Source organism: Zingiber officinale, chromosome 4B (assembly GCF_018446385.1).
Source record: "Zingiber officinale cultivar Zhangliang chromosome 4B, Zo_v1.1, whole genome shotgun sequence".
NCBI lineage: Eukaryota > Viridiplantae > Streptophyta > Magnoliopsida > Zingiberales > Zingiberaceae > Zingiber > Zingiber officinale.
In genome coordinates this window covers 31,840,743-31,855,639 of record NC_055993.1, presented here as the reverse complement: position 1 = coordinate 31,855,639, position 14,897 = coordinate 31,840,743, and positions in this window count along the sequence as shown.

Here is a 14,897-nt window from a genome sequence, read left to right as displayed (position 1 = left end):
TCTATTTTGGTTGGTGGAATGCTTAAGGATATCTGATCCAATGTGGTTGTAATGGGTTATTATATTAGTGGTTCATTATGCTTGTAGTTGATAAAATGGGGTGAATGATGAGCTAATGGATTTTAGAATGGTAAATGGAATTAGCAAAGTAGGTTATTGTAGTTTGATTTCGATATGAAGTGGATTTGTAATTAAGAAGGTTGGAAATGAATTAAGTGATTCCTGATGCTAGGTTGGGTTATAAATGTGTTACTATATACGAATTTTTATTGGAAGATGAAACAATCAGTTGATTGAGGATTATCGGATTATCATTAAGTAGGGTTAATTAATGGTCATTTGGATTAGGGTTTTTTCCTATTAGTTTAGGTTTTGAAGTTGGGCTAATTGTTGTAGATGTGATTAGTTAAATCTATTCATTATGTGATCACAGGACTTGGATTTCGGGACAAGCGTCTCGACATGGGAATACTGGACATGGTCTACGTATAAAGGCGGGTACTTCTTGCTTTACCTCTTTAGTATTTTGATCCTAGTGCATGAGCTTTATGTTCAGATAGTTGCTGTATCTATCTTGACTCCACTCTTACTTTTCCTGCGTTTGATACTTCCACTCAATCTTTGAGCTACTCGTTTCTGTATCTATACAGTCTCTCGTTGCTATCCATGATATTTAGCAGATACTATAGCACTAGGTATTGGATACCAGATACCAGACATTAGATAGTAGGTATTGGATATATGGACACCTGATACCATGTTTACCTGCTTTGATTACTGTTTATTTATGCTTAGTATTGAGCATGCGATTCATGTAGCATACCGATTTCTGTTATATATATATGATGACATTGTATTATTCGCATCATGTCATTGCATGCATAACCGACTTTGGCTCCCTTGTGGTTGAGACGGTCGTTGGCCGGGGCCGCACGCTCGGCCACTCATGGGTAGTGGTAGCTTGAGAGTGCCGCATGTCCTGTCTTGCCCCCACTCGCACGCTCATGGGTAGTGATTCTTTGAGTCCGGCGGAGGACCCCGCATGCACGTAGCTATTCGCTACCATGCACTGTCCATCCGGTCACCGAGAGTAGTGGCGGCCTTTGGGTGGTACAGTTTGTCATCGCTCTCGCCCATACCGGGGTCATGGTGCGGAGAGGTGGGCGGGTGACCATTCGTACATACGCTGTTGTTTATATCTGTTGGTTGTTTACTTATCGTTGTTGCTTATCTATGCTTTGTTGCTAGATTATCTTTCTTTGTTGTTTATTTATGTTATGCTTACATAGGTTGAGATTTATACCTGTGATATGTGTTTAGACACTGACTTACTTACTGTTGACATGTATATACCTCACACGATACCATGTAGTTATGAGCAGTACTGTAGCAGGACTTTGCTACACTTTACCTTTTACTACTAGCCTAGGATATGGTTTCAGGTATGGACACTTATTATGATATCACTGTAGTATCTGCTATTTCCATACGAGACTGTATACCCTTGCATCTCTAGTTCTTTACTTTACTCATGCACTATCAGTCTATTACCCGCTGAGTCTTTATACTCACCACCCCGTATATTGGTAATTTCACCAGGTAGCAGGTAAAGGATTTATGGAGTCGCCTGGAGATCCTGTCCGCCAGTTCCACATCATATTCGAGGACGACCTTACGATTTTGGTATTTCTTACGTTATTTTTATTTTGGATTTTGTACTTGTTTATGTATTTGTATTGTCTTGTATTGGGTTTGATATTATTGTGTCAAGCCGAGCCGGCTCGCAGTTAGTTGTTTTATGTTTTGTGATCGTTATTTGTGATTTCCGCTGTGTTGATTTAGTACAGCCGTGTGGGCTGATTTATATATTTATATAATTGCGTGGTTGTGTTTATTTCTGTTCCAGCCGAGTGGGCTGCTTATATAACTGCGTGGTTGTGTAGATATATTCCAGCCGTATGTGGCTGATGTATATTGTATGTATGTATGCCTCAGATTGTCACCCGTACAGGGGAGATGCTGCCGAAATTTTTCGGTACGGTCTCCTCTGGGGGCGTGACAATCACTACTCCTGAGTGACCGAGTGGACAGGATGCTATCAGAGTACACCTATCCTCCTACCCCAAACAGAGTGGGGGAGTTCAATGTTCTCATCTCCCTGAGACAGTCTAGAGGAGGGATCCCTGTCCTACTACCACACTATGTCACCACTACCCATGAGAGGGCCAATGGAGCCCTTGACAGAGCAACCTACTACAACACACCCTGCCTAATATACCACTAACCCATGAGTGGTTGTATGTGCAGATCCATGTAACTGAAGCGATGTGCTCAACAATAATGAAGTCGACAATCGCTCAGCATGCAATCATGCAAGATGGTGCATGTCACTAAGCATGTAAATCCTAACACCTCCATAATATATACCAAAAGGTAAAGAAATCCAACAAGGATCTAAGTATCATGAAACTATGTATACATGTCAGGTATGTCTAGTAACTAGTCCTGTACACAATAAGGCAATGTATGTCATTACTTATATGATCATAAGTATACATGGCAAGAACAAAAGAATATAAGTCTAAATGCATAACAGATAATAACAAACAAAGGCATGCTATAGGTATCAAGTAGTGACATACCCAAAACAAATATAAACATAATTATTACTAGTGGCTATAACTTACTACGTATATCAAAATGATATTATCAAAAGAGATAAGTCAAGGTACCCGCCTAAAAAATGAAGATCATATCTGAAATAGATCCCACGTTGAGACGCCATCTCAAATCAAAGTCCTGTAATACATGATATACAGATTTACCTAATTACATATAAATTAATTAGCTAAATCAAATCTCCAACTAAATCAAATCCATCGATCAACTAAGGTTAGCTCCATTAACCCTAATCGTTCTATCCTCTGCATAAAGGTTACTCAACCTATTTTACTTAACCAAACCCATATAAAATTAATACCTAAACATACATACCTCAATACTAGTTACTTCCCTGACAGTTTACTACCATGAATGCTTGCCACTGGAAATTGATGGACAGAGCAAACTGGTATTGCTATCCTTCAACCAAACCACCTCAGATTTGTACAGATGAAAGATAATAACACACAACAAGAAGATAAAGGATTCTATTTATCCCCAATGAAAAGGATGAAGAAAAACTATGGCATCTAGGGCACCACATATCCCTATCCATACCTGTGAAACACTGGCTCGAGGTGGAATCTAGGGCATGGGAGGAGATCGACGGTAATACCTCAACACCAGCGCACGGGAGGAGGGAGACCAATCTAGGGCTCGGACCCTCCTCCTTTGGCAGAATGTCGTCTCATGCAGAGGTGGCACCTCTGATAGGAAAGACCAGAAATGGTCGGCGGTGGTTGGGAGCTAGGGTACAGTGTGGCTGAAGTAGCCCGGTCCCGTGGTCGGATACGACGACGCCGGCTGCTTCTAGGGTAGAGGTGCGAGAGGGGAAATCAGGGTAAAATGAGAAGGGCTTGAGGCTTCTCCTTAGCCGAGGGCTTTTATATTGGTGTGGGAAGCATCCGATGATCGAACCTGTGTTTTGATTATGTCAAAGGGTTCAAAGTTAAGTTATCTTGTTATCTAACATGTGTGAATGAGTTTGCAGGAAAGTCCTAAGTGTACTTAGGCAAAAGTCCTTGCTGCGGTTAGGCAGACAGAAAACCATAGGGGGTGCTTACCCTAGGTCCTAGGGGGAGGTAACCCTAGGTAAGAAAAAGTCCTAGCTGTGGTTAGGCAAAGGGAAAACCCTAGGGGGTGGTAACCCTAGGTGGAAAGCCTTGGCGGGTTGAGGTCTTTGGGCAAAAGTCCTAGAGTCAGATACTCTAGGTGGAAAGTCTTGGTGTCGCGAACTAGGTGGAAAGTTTGGACGGGTCGTGGAGCAGACGTCCAGCGGAAAGACCTGAAGACTCGGGCGCTGAGCAAAAGTCCAGTCGGTCTGGAGGACCGGTCTGGCAACAAGTGTACTCTCCTAAGTGGAGTAGGTGAGGGCGCGCTCCCCGAAGAGGGAACAGTAGACATCAGTTCGACCTAGGGTTTCTAGGTTAGAAATCCAAAATCAGAACCGAACAATTCAGTGACTGTCAGACTTTTATATTCATGTTATTATTATGTGCTAACTTTGTATTACAGGGTATTTTTGGGACTAACATATCTTGCAAGGATAAAGGAGCAAGCTTTGCCTCGGATAAATAGTACCCGAGGCACCCTCCATGGAGCTTGGAGGCACCTCGGGTGCAAAGGTTGAGGAGTGCACGCAGCGAAGCTAGAGGCACCCTCATGGAGTGCTGAGGCACCTTGGACGACATTGAAGGCGCCCTCCATGAGGTTGGAGGCACCCTCAAGTGGATAGATGAAGACTGTTTCGGAGCTGATCCACGCTGCGGATCCGGCGGTAATGGAGGCGCCCTCAAGGGGCTTAAAGGCACCCTCAACAACCTTTATAAGGCAGTCTCGACCAGCAGCTTGCATCAACACATTCCAAGCAATCTTTCTTCAGCGCGCTGCTAACGAGATGATCCTGCTGAGCTACAAGAAGATCCCGACAACCCGAAACTGCGAAACTTCAATTCTTTATTGTTGGTATAGTCTTTTAGTACAATTAAATTGTAATAATCTCTTGTACTTTTTGCGTGATTATAGTTGTTGCCCAAAGTAAACGCTCAACGAGTGTGAACCTTCAAGTAGGAGTCGCCCCAGGCTCATAACCAAGTAAATCTTGGTGTCTCTTTGTGTTGTGCTTTATTATTCCGCTGCATTTACTTCTAAAGTTTTCCGAATACGAAAAGTGAAAGCAACGAGCGCTATTCACTCCCCCCCCTCTAGCGCTTTTCGATCCAATAATTGGTATCAGAGCTAGGCCGCTCTGAATTGGTGAAATCATCAATCGAGCAGGGGGGGTTCCTTTTTGAAAAATAAAATTAGATATCATTTTTGTTAAAAAATAAAACCTTTTGTTTTTTACCTCCAAAAATATTTTTAAAAAATTCAGTTTCATCTTTTCACCGTTGGTCGGTATTAGCGAAATATCGCATTTTCAAAAATATTTTTTAAATATTTTATTTTTTTCTTGAAACTAGTGAATTATTAGTTTTCTCTTAATCCCTCACTGCTAATCCAAGACCAAGTCTTGGAACAAAGTTTCTTATTTTTGTGTGTGCGAGATTGTCTTTCTAAAATGGCCCATCAAGAAGGCTACAACACAGCTCGCCCGCCTCTCTTCTCCAGTGAAGACTTCAGCTACTGGAAGGGCCGAATGGAGTCATACCTACAAAAAACCCAGTTCGAGATGTGGATGATCATCAAGACTAGGATCACTCTTCCACTCGACGGCTCGGGAAAACCGGTACCATGCGAGAACTAGGGCGCAGGTCAAATAGAGAAGATCGAGGCCAATGCCAAAGCGATGTATACTCTTCAATGTGGTCTAACAAAGGAGGAGCTGAACCGAATTGACCCATTCTCAAGCGTGAAAGAGCTATGGGAGAAGCTGATTGAGCTACACGAAGGTACTTCCGATACGCAAGTAAGTAAGCATGATTTAATAGACGAATTATTTGAGTTACATGAGTAGGCTAATACTACTCCGGCCGAGAAAGGTATTGTGTTGGCTACAGGTACAAGCAAGACAAAGGAGGCTAGAAAGAGGAAGGTGTTGAAGGCAACATGGTCCGAGTCATCAGATGAATTCGAATCTGACGAAGAAGAACAAGCAAGCTTCCTCGCTCTACCAGTACAAGCGAACATTGTCGAAACCGAGTCCGAGTTCGAGTCTGAAATGGAAAGCGAATCAGAAACCGAGTCCAAGCGAAATCACGGATCCATATCCGTTTCCGAAGGACCCAAACCTACTGTAAGCTCTTTAATTTATGGTATTAACATAGATAATCTAGAAAATTTAATTCCTTATTTGTTAAAGAAATTGGCTAAATCCAATGTCTGGGTCAAGTCACTCCAAAAAGAAGTAACATCCCTTAAGGAAGCGACTAACTCGAGTCCTTTGACTGAGCCAGTTCAAATTGGAAGTTCAACTCAAGTCCAACAACTTGAGGAAGAAAATTCCAATTTGAAAACTCAAGTTAAAGAACTTAAGGGCACGTTGGAATGATACACATTGGGTTCCAAGAATCTTAATCTAATTCTTAGAAAACAAAGAGTCATTTACAATAGATCTGGACTTGGATTTAGGCGTAAACAAAAAATTGTATTTGTCAATTATGAATAGATCAAACAGAAGCAAAGTCCAAGCATGGGTTCCCAAGTCAAACATGGTTAATCAAGTTGGACTTGGACTATATTGGGTCCCCAAGAATCAGATACATTACCTTGATAGACCATATCAAGGCTATGATCCAGGGGGAGCCAATAGAAAAACCATCGTTATAAATAAATAGAATTGTTTGATGATTGCTTTGTTTCTTTTGCTTTTATTAAATGCTTAGATTATGATAAATTAAGGACCCATGCATAATTTACACTTGATTGGTTAGTCCTAAGAGTTTCAAAAAGAAAATTAAATATGTAATTTCTTTGAAAGACTTTGTCTAGAAGTGGTGGATGATCCCATACCTAAGAAGGCCTAGTGCATCGCCACAGCCTGGAAGCCAATCTTTAAAATGTGTATTTAATTGACTAATTGGAAAACCTAAGTCTAACTCAAATGTAAATTAATCCTTAGATATAATCTAAATTAAAGTTAATCATCTCACAACAACATACAAGGTTCCCTGATTGACAACTAAGAATTGGTGAGATGGACCTAGGATGAAATTAGTCGAATTTATTTAACCTACTTTAATTTAATCTAATTAATCAACCTTAATTCAATTTAATAAATTTAAATTAATTAATTTTAATCTTAATTTCTAAATTATAACTAATTTGAAAATCATAATTAATTTCAAAATCTTACTTAATATTATAATTAATTTTAAAATCATAATTAAATTATTTCTTAAATTATTTTCAAAAAGTTGATTATTATTAAGGTTCAAAACATAATTAATTTCATAATTATTTTAAAAATCATACTTAATTTTTATAATTATTTTTAAAATCATAATTAATTTCAAAATCTTACTTAAATTTTATAATTAATTTTAAAATCATAATTAATTTAGAAATCATAATTAATTTTATAATTAATTTTAAAATCATAATTAATATTGAAATCTTATTTATTTTTATAATTAATTTTAAAATCATAATTAAATTTAAAATCTTACTTAATTCTATAAATATTTTCAAATTATTTTTCAAAATGATCATTACTTTCAAATCATTATAATTATCATAATTAATATCAAAAATTAATTATCTTTAATTAATTTCAAATCTCAATCATAGTAAAAGTTCAAAAATCTTAATAATTAATTTTTTTAAAATTATTAATTCTTAGACTTTCAAAATTAATTTTCAACTCATGCTTAAGATTATCATTTCAAATATTTTTTAATATATTTTCAAAATCTTCAAAAATTTAAATGTTTACTCATTTTTTAAAAATTCAAACTCATTGAAAATTTAAACTTATATTTTAAATCTCAATATTTTTCTTAAATATTGATAAAATGAAAATAAAGTTAACTCCGTCTCACACTCACTCAAAAGTTGAACATACTTGATAACCTAAAATGGGTGAGATGGAAAATTAGAAAAATATAAAATAATTATTTTTTAATTACATGCTTGGACTCTAGAATCCTCAAAATTATTAACTATTTATACAAGTATTTATTAAGTATTAATCAAGGGGGAGTGAAGGGAGTCGAGCTAAGTTTTTTTAAAAAGAAAATTTTAAATTTTAATTTATTTTTAAAAAATCAAAAATAAATTATCTACAAAAACTAATTGTTTGCTCAACTATTTTTCAAATTGCTTACTTAGCTAAGTATTTATACAAGAAAATATTTTTTAAGTTAAGTTTTTAACTTTAAATCTAAGATTTTATCAAAATATTTTTTAAGCTAAAGTTTTTATCAAAATCTGCTTTAAGTTGAGTACTTTTAAGTAAGTCCTTCTTCAAAACCTTTACGTTTGAAGCTAAGTATTAAAATTCTCAAAGTCTTTTTAAAGCAAGTCTTTTTAAGGTTAAATACTTGACAAAACAATTATCTTCAAAAGTTTAGCTAAGACTTTGATAAAAGTGTTTTCAAAGCAAAAATTTAACCAAGTTTTTTTTCAAACCTAAGTGTTTATTAAACTCCCTTTCAACTAAGTTTTTAATTAAGTAATTTTCAAAACTAATTATTAAATTTAATTAAAATGTTGTCTAAACTTAGCTATTTAGCAAGGTGTTTTATCAACACAACCATTTTAATGATGAAAATTGAGCTAAGTTTGTTTTTCGAAAAATATATAAAAGTTTCAAAACTGATGTTTATCTAAGTTTTTGTTGAAAAAATTAAATATTTTTCAAAGCATTTCTAAATTAGCTAAGTATTTTCAAAGCTAAATTTAGCTAAGTGCTACTCTTCAGGGGGAGCTTAGAATTACATAGAACATTTTTCTATTTTTTTTCTCTCTACTCTTTCTTTTTGATTTATGTCAAAGGGGGAGACAAAAGTCAAAGTTAAGAAACAGTTAAGCAAATTAAGATTTAACAAAATGAAAAAGCAAATTAAGAATTTAAACAAAATGAAAGGAGGAGCATAACATAAGTTTCATTACATTCATGCTCATGTTTAAAATTTCTTTATTTATTGTTTATTATATTTTTACTTAACTTTGAACTGTGTTGCTATAATCAAATAGGGGGAGATTGTTGGTGTGGGAAGCATCCGACAATCGAACATATGTTTTGATTATGTCAAAGGGTTCAAAGTTAAGTTGTCTTATTATCTAACATGTGTGAATGAGTTTGTAGGAAAGTCCTAAGTGTACTTAGGCAAAAGTCCTAGCTGCAGTTAGGCAGGCAGAAAACCTTAGGGGGTGGTAACCCTAGGTCCTAGGGGGAGGTAATCCTAGGTAAGGAAAAGTCCTAGCTGCGGTTAAGCAAAAGGAAAACTCTAGGGGGTGGTAACTCTAGGTCCTAGGGAGTGGTAACCCTAGGAGGAAAGCCTTGGCGGGTCGATATCTTCAGGCAAAAGTCCTAGAGTCGGATACTCTAGGTGGAAAGTCCTGGTGTCGTGAACTAGGTGGGAAGTCTGGATGGGTCGCGTCCAGCGGAAAGACCTGAAGACTCAGGTGTTGAGCAAAAGTCCAATCGGTCTGGATGAGGATGCATTCCCAGAAGAGGGAGCAGTAGGCGTCGGTTCGGCCTAGGGTTTCCAGGTCGAAAATTCGAAGTCAGAACCGAACAGTCCGGTGACTGTCAGACTTTTATATTCATGTTATTATTATGTGCTAACTTTGTGTTGCAAGATATTTTTGGGGCTAACATATCTTACAGGAACAAAGGAGCAAGCTTTGCCTCAGATGAATAGTACCCGAGGCGCCCTCCATGGAGCTTGGAGGCGCCTCGGGTGCAAAGGCTGAGGAGTGCGCGCAGCAAAGCTGGAGGCGCCCTCATGGAGTGCTGAGGCACCTCGGACGGCATTGAAGGCGCCCTCTAGGAGGTTGGAGGCACCCTCAAGTGGATAGACGAAGACTGTTTCGGAGCTGATCCACGCTGCGGATCTGGCGATAATGGAGGCACCCTTGAGGGGCTTGAAGGCGACCTCAACAGCCTTTATAAGACAGTCTCGACAAGCAGCTTGCTTCAACACATTCCAAGCAATCTTTCTTCAGCGCGCTGCTAATGAGACGATCCTGCTGAGCTACAACAAGACCCCGACGACCCGAAGCTGCGAAACTTCAATTCTTTGTTGTTGGTATAGTCTTTTAGTACAATTAAATTGTAATAATCTCTTGTACTTTTTGCGCGATTATAGTTGTTGCCCAAAGTAAATACTCAATGAGCGTGAGCCTTGGAGTAGGAGTCACCCCAAGCTCCGAACCAAGTAAATCTTGGTGTCTCTTTGTGTTATGCTTTATTATTCCGCTGCGTTTACTTCTAAAGTTTTTCGAATACGAAAAGTGAAAGTCATGAGCGCTATTCACCCCCCCCCCCCTCTAGCGCTTTTCGATCCAACATTTTATACGCGAGGAGAAGAGTCATCGCGGTAGTGTCGGTTGGGGAAAGCGAAGCGGTGGCCGGCGCCGTGCTACTTAGCGTCGCGAGAGGGAGAGGGAGAGGGAGAGAAAGGGGCGGCGATGGATCGGGGAAAGGCTCGGATAAGGGTAAGAAATGAAGAAAAAAGGAAAAGAAAAAGAAAAAGAAAAGATTTCAACATTTTCTCGTTTAAATGGGGTAGCTTAAACAAGCTTTCCCTTGACCTAATAATTGATCCCCTTAAACTCATCATACGAGTTCTAAAAAATCTCCATAAAATTTCTAAAAATTTATAAAAATTCTATTAAGGTTAATCCTCAAATATTCTTATTATTTTATTATTATTTGGGTGTCGTATTTTACAGTCGAGGTGACGGAAGCTGGGGGTGTGGCGCTCACTGCGTGTCGACTCCTCGTGACCCTGCAACCATAGCTGCGTCAGTGCTGAGCCAGGGAGGGCGTCTCCAGCGATGACCCTTCGACGCTCAAGTCAGTCACCAGCGATGTGTGGAAGTAGAGCAAAGTAGCGCAATAGTAGATTATCGCATACCTCCGCTAAAGCTTGAAAACCCCCCTTTATATAGGGCTCCTGTAGCGCACGTGCACGCTTCCTAAGACATGCACGCTTCTCAAAGCCTTCCCTGAAAAGATGTATCAATAAAGTATCCCTGACACAATACCTTAACAAGCCGAGCATATCTCTGAAGTGACAGTGGAAGCTTCTGCCGTACGATCTTCTGTCTGAACCAGCCACCGACCATGCCGCATGTCAGCGGCACATGCTCCAAAAAGATAACGTTCAATTAGCATTGTCTTCTACTGGGCCGAGCGGGATAACTGCTCGGCTCGGGTTCTTACTCTAGGCTCGGATGAGTGCACTATTTGGCCGAGCATGTAAGCCGGCTCGGCATGCTCTTGTGGATACTTAGTCTTTCTTTCTGAGCGTCAAAAGCTCGGGGCTACGCCGAGTTGTTATGATGTCGGACCAAGTCTTCGTTATCCCTGATCGGGTGAGTATGCTCCCCAATCGGCCAATTGCTTCCCGATTGGCCAGTGGCAAATGTTGGGACCGAAATGTAGCTAGAGGGGTGGTGAATAGCTTGGCACGATCTCGTGCTTGTCGTTGCTCGCTTCTTGTGATGATATGCAGCGAAAAATACAAAAACCAACACAATAACGCTAACACAAGGGATTTACTTGGTATCCACCTCAAGAAGAGGTGACTAATCCAAGGATTCACACACGCACGCACCCTCCACTATGAAATCACTCCTTTACGGTAACTACCAAAAGCGGAGAAGCCCTACAACACTCTCAATACAACAAGAAACAAAGAGAAGCAAAAACAAGGGAAAGCTTACACGGTTTACATAAGAAACCCTAACCCTAGCTTCTTCTTCTTGTTGTTGATTCGCCTCTTGACTTGGATGAGCCTCCAAGAACCTTCAAGATCTGGCGGTGAGAGCTTTGTGGAGAAGCAGCCGTGATCGCCCGTGGAGAAGAATCAAAGCCGTGGAAGTTCTTGCGAGAGAAACACTCGCCAACGGTTAAAAACAACGCCAACGGTCGAATCCCAATCGATTGGATTGCCCCCAATCGATTGGGGAGGCTTTGGATCGATCGATCAATCGATCCAGAGCACCTCTGTGCTCTTAGGAAATGTCTGGATCGATCGGTCGATAGATCCATGGCTTATTACACGAAATCGCACCTCCCAATCGATCAGCCGATCAATTGGAGGCTCCCAATCGATCGCCCGATCGATTGGGAGACGTTCTGTGCGAACGGCGATTTCCCCCAATCGATCCACTGATCGATTAGGAGGATTTCCTTCCGCGAGACTCACCAAATCGGTCAACCGATCGATTGGGCATGAGCCAATCGATCCAGCCTATGTGAGACTTGCCAAATCAAGTCCAAAAATCCCTTAAACCAACATACGGTCAACCATGACCTGTTGGTACATCATGCCTAGCATCCGGCCACCCTTGACCTGCTAGGACTCTCTCACCAAGTGTCCGGTCAATCCCTTTGACCCACTTGGACTTTCTGTGTCTCTTGGATCCTTGTACTTACAGTTGTGTCTCGATCCATCCACTTGGACTTCCAACCAGACTTGATCTATCATGCCTAGCTTCTTCCACCTGACTTCCATCCTAGGCCCGGCTTCACTCACTGGATTTTCACCTAGCTTCACTCACTGGATTTCCCAACCGCCGGCTTCACTCACCGGGACTTTCACCTAACTTCACTTACTAGGATTTTCTTGCACGGCTTCTAGACACCGTGACTGAACAATTGCACCTGCAATCTTCATGTATTATTTCAATGTATTATTAAACATCGAAACCCAAACATCAAGACTCGAGCTCGAACTAATTCAAGCTCAGTCAACCAGGTCAACCTTGACCTAGGGAATATTGCACCAACAATCTTCCTCTTTTTGATGTTTGACAATACCTTCTTTAAGTTAGGCTAATCCCATAGCCTCAAACTTCTTCATGCCAATGTAAGAATGATGGTTTCCTTCATTCTCCCTTTTCCTAGAGGACAAACTCCCTCTTTAGGTAATGAAGGCCTAACTTAACCACACATTCTCCTCCTATTGGCACACATCAAAAACTCTCTCCCTGAAGAGTTCCCTAACATTGTGTACAACTTCACTCATTGTTCACAACCCAATAATGAAGGTCCCATACCCTTCAATATTCTCAACGCTCATCCTTGAGCATATACCACTTGGTATACTCATTTACGATGCAAATGAAGGTCTCATACCCTTCATTTTCATCACATGCTCATCCTTGAGCATATACCACTTGGACAATGAAGATATCCACTCTCTATTGTATTCAAATGCCTAACCTTAAGCATTTACGCGAAAGAATGTTAACCACCTTCCAAGGTGTATGAAAATATAGATTTTCATATCCTTAAAGATTAATTCCCCCTAAAGACATGCACGTAACTTCTGTCATTGCACCAACAATGACTTGGAATCCCTAAACATATAGGAAACCCAAATTTAGAAGTTTTGAGTTTCAAAAATTAAATATTGAAATCAAACCTCAACCTAAACCTCTACTTAGTCTTTCTTAACCAATCCATCCTTGTTTTTATCATGAAAACTCCCCCTAAATGTATACAAATGTGTTTTGAGGGGTAAGGAGGGGTTACTTAGACTAAAAAATGCTGAAATCTAGCTTGCCCAGCCAAACTCAGCAGCCTCAATCGATTGGGAAGGGATCCCAATCGATTGAACCAAGTTCAATCGATCCACTGATCGATTCACTCAGTGTGGATCGATCGGTGGATCAATCCAGTGAGCTTCTGTTCGCGAGAAGCTTGAAGGTCTGAAGTTGCTGAAATTTCATTTCAGTCAACTTCAGAAACCCCTAGAAAATTCTATAAAATTATAAAAATCATGAAAATTCATGTAGACACTACTTAGGGGATATACTATCAAGGAAAAATAGTTTTCTATGAAAATACTTTCTATTTTCCAAGATTGACATAAACTTAAAAACTTATAAAAACTTTAGTGTTTTCTTCTATTTTGTGTCTAACTTTTCAATGATGATTACTATAAAAAAAATAGTCTTCATCAAGGTTTTCTAAAAGCATTCTAAAAGGATTTTCAAAACTAATATCCAACCATGTTCTTTGGGCTCAATGCACATGACTTGTACATTAGCTTTCCCAATGATTGGAAAACACATAACTACATGTTTTGATGAACCTAAAACTCAAAAGAATGCACTAAATTAAGATATTGAATTTTGTTCATCATCCTAACATCTCACTTGTATCTAATGTGCACTAAAACACATACAAATCACATTATAGTTCTTTTGTGAGATATAAAGTTTGGTTTTACCCTAAACTAGGGATCATGCATATCTATCTAGGCATTTTAAGGTTAGGAACATCCACCAAGGATGTTACTTGTTAATGAATGTCATTTGTCTTTAGTTTGTAAGGAATTAAACATAATGCATGATATGTTATGGCATGCATCAAAGATAAATAATTTTCAAAAGAAAATCTCCTATGACTACATGATGTATGTATGACATGACATGATATTTTTGTACTTTTCATAATAAGACATGAGTGCAAGAATAAATATGATGTCATGACATATGATGGGCAACCAAAGCATGACAACTTAGCATAAATAAAATATCTAGAATGACTATCTAAGTATCCTTAAACCTTAGCTAACTTAAAGTTTAAACCTAGATTTCCCAATATTTTCTAAAAAAAAATGCCAAAACCCAATTTTGACATTTCCTTTGCTTTTCCTACATCGTGCCAATTTAACTCAATTATATTCCTTAAATTTTGACACAATTTACTATTTCAAGAGTAACCAAATAACACAAGGCTTAGATTTGCCTATTACTTCCCAAGAAAATGCCAAAATCCCAACTTGACATTTCTTTACACTTGATCTCTTGTGCTAATTAAAATTATATCCAAATACTCAAACTATGACACATTTTACTCCATTTAAGAAGTAAATGATAATCCTTTTCATTTTCAAAGGTTAATAATAATAACCTTGAAAATGCTCTCTGAGTGTCAACTTCATCAAAGTTGGGTTAACTACCCTTCTAATCAGAGTTGACACTCTCTATCCCATCTAAGGGGTAGAGAAAATGCTCCTAGGAACCCAAAACCTATTGGAGCTCCTTGGATGCTCTAGGTACTCACTAGAGATAACTTTCCTAGATACCTTCTTAGTGACCTTGTTAGACTT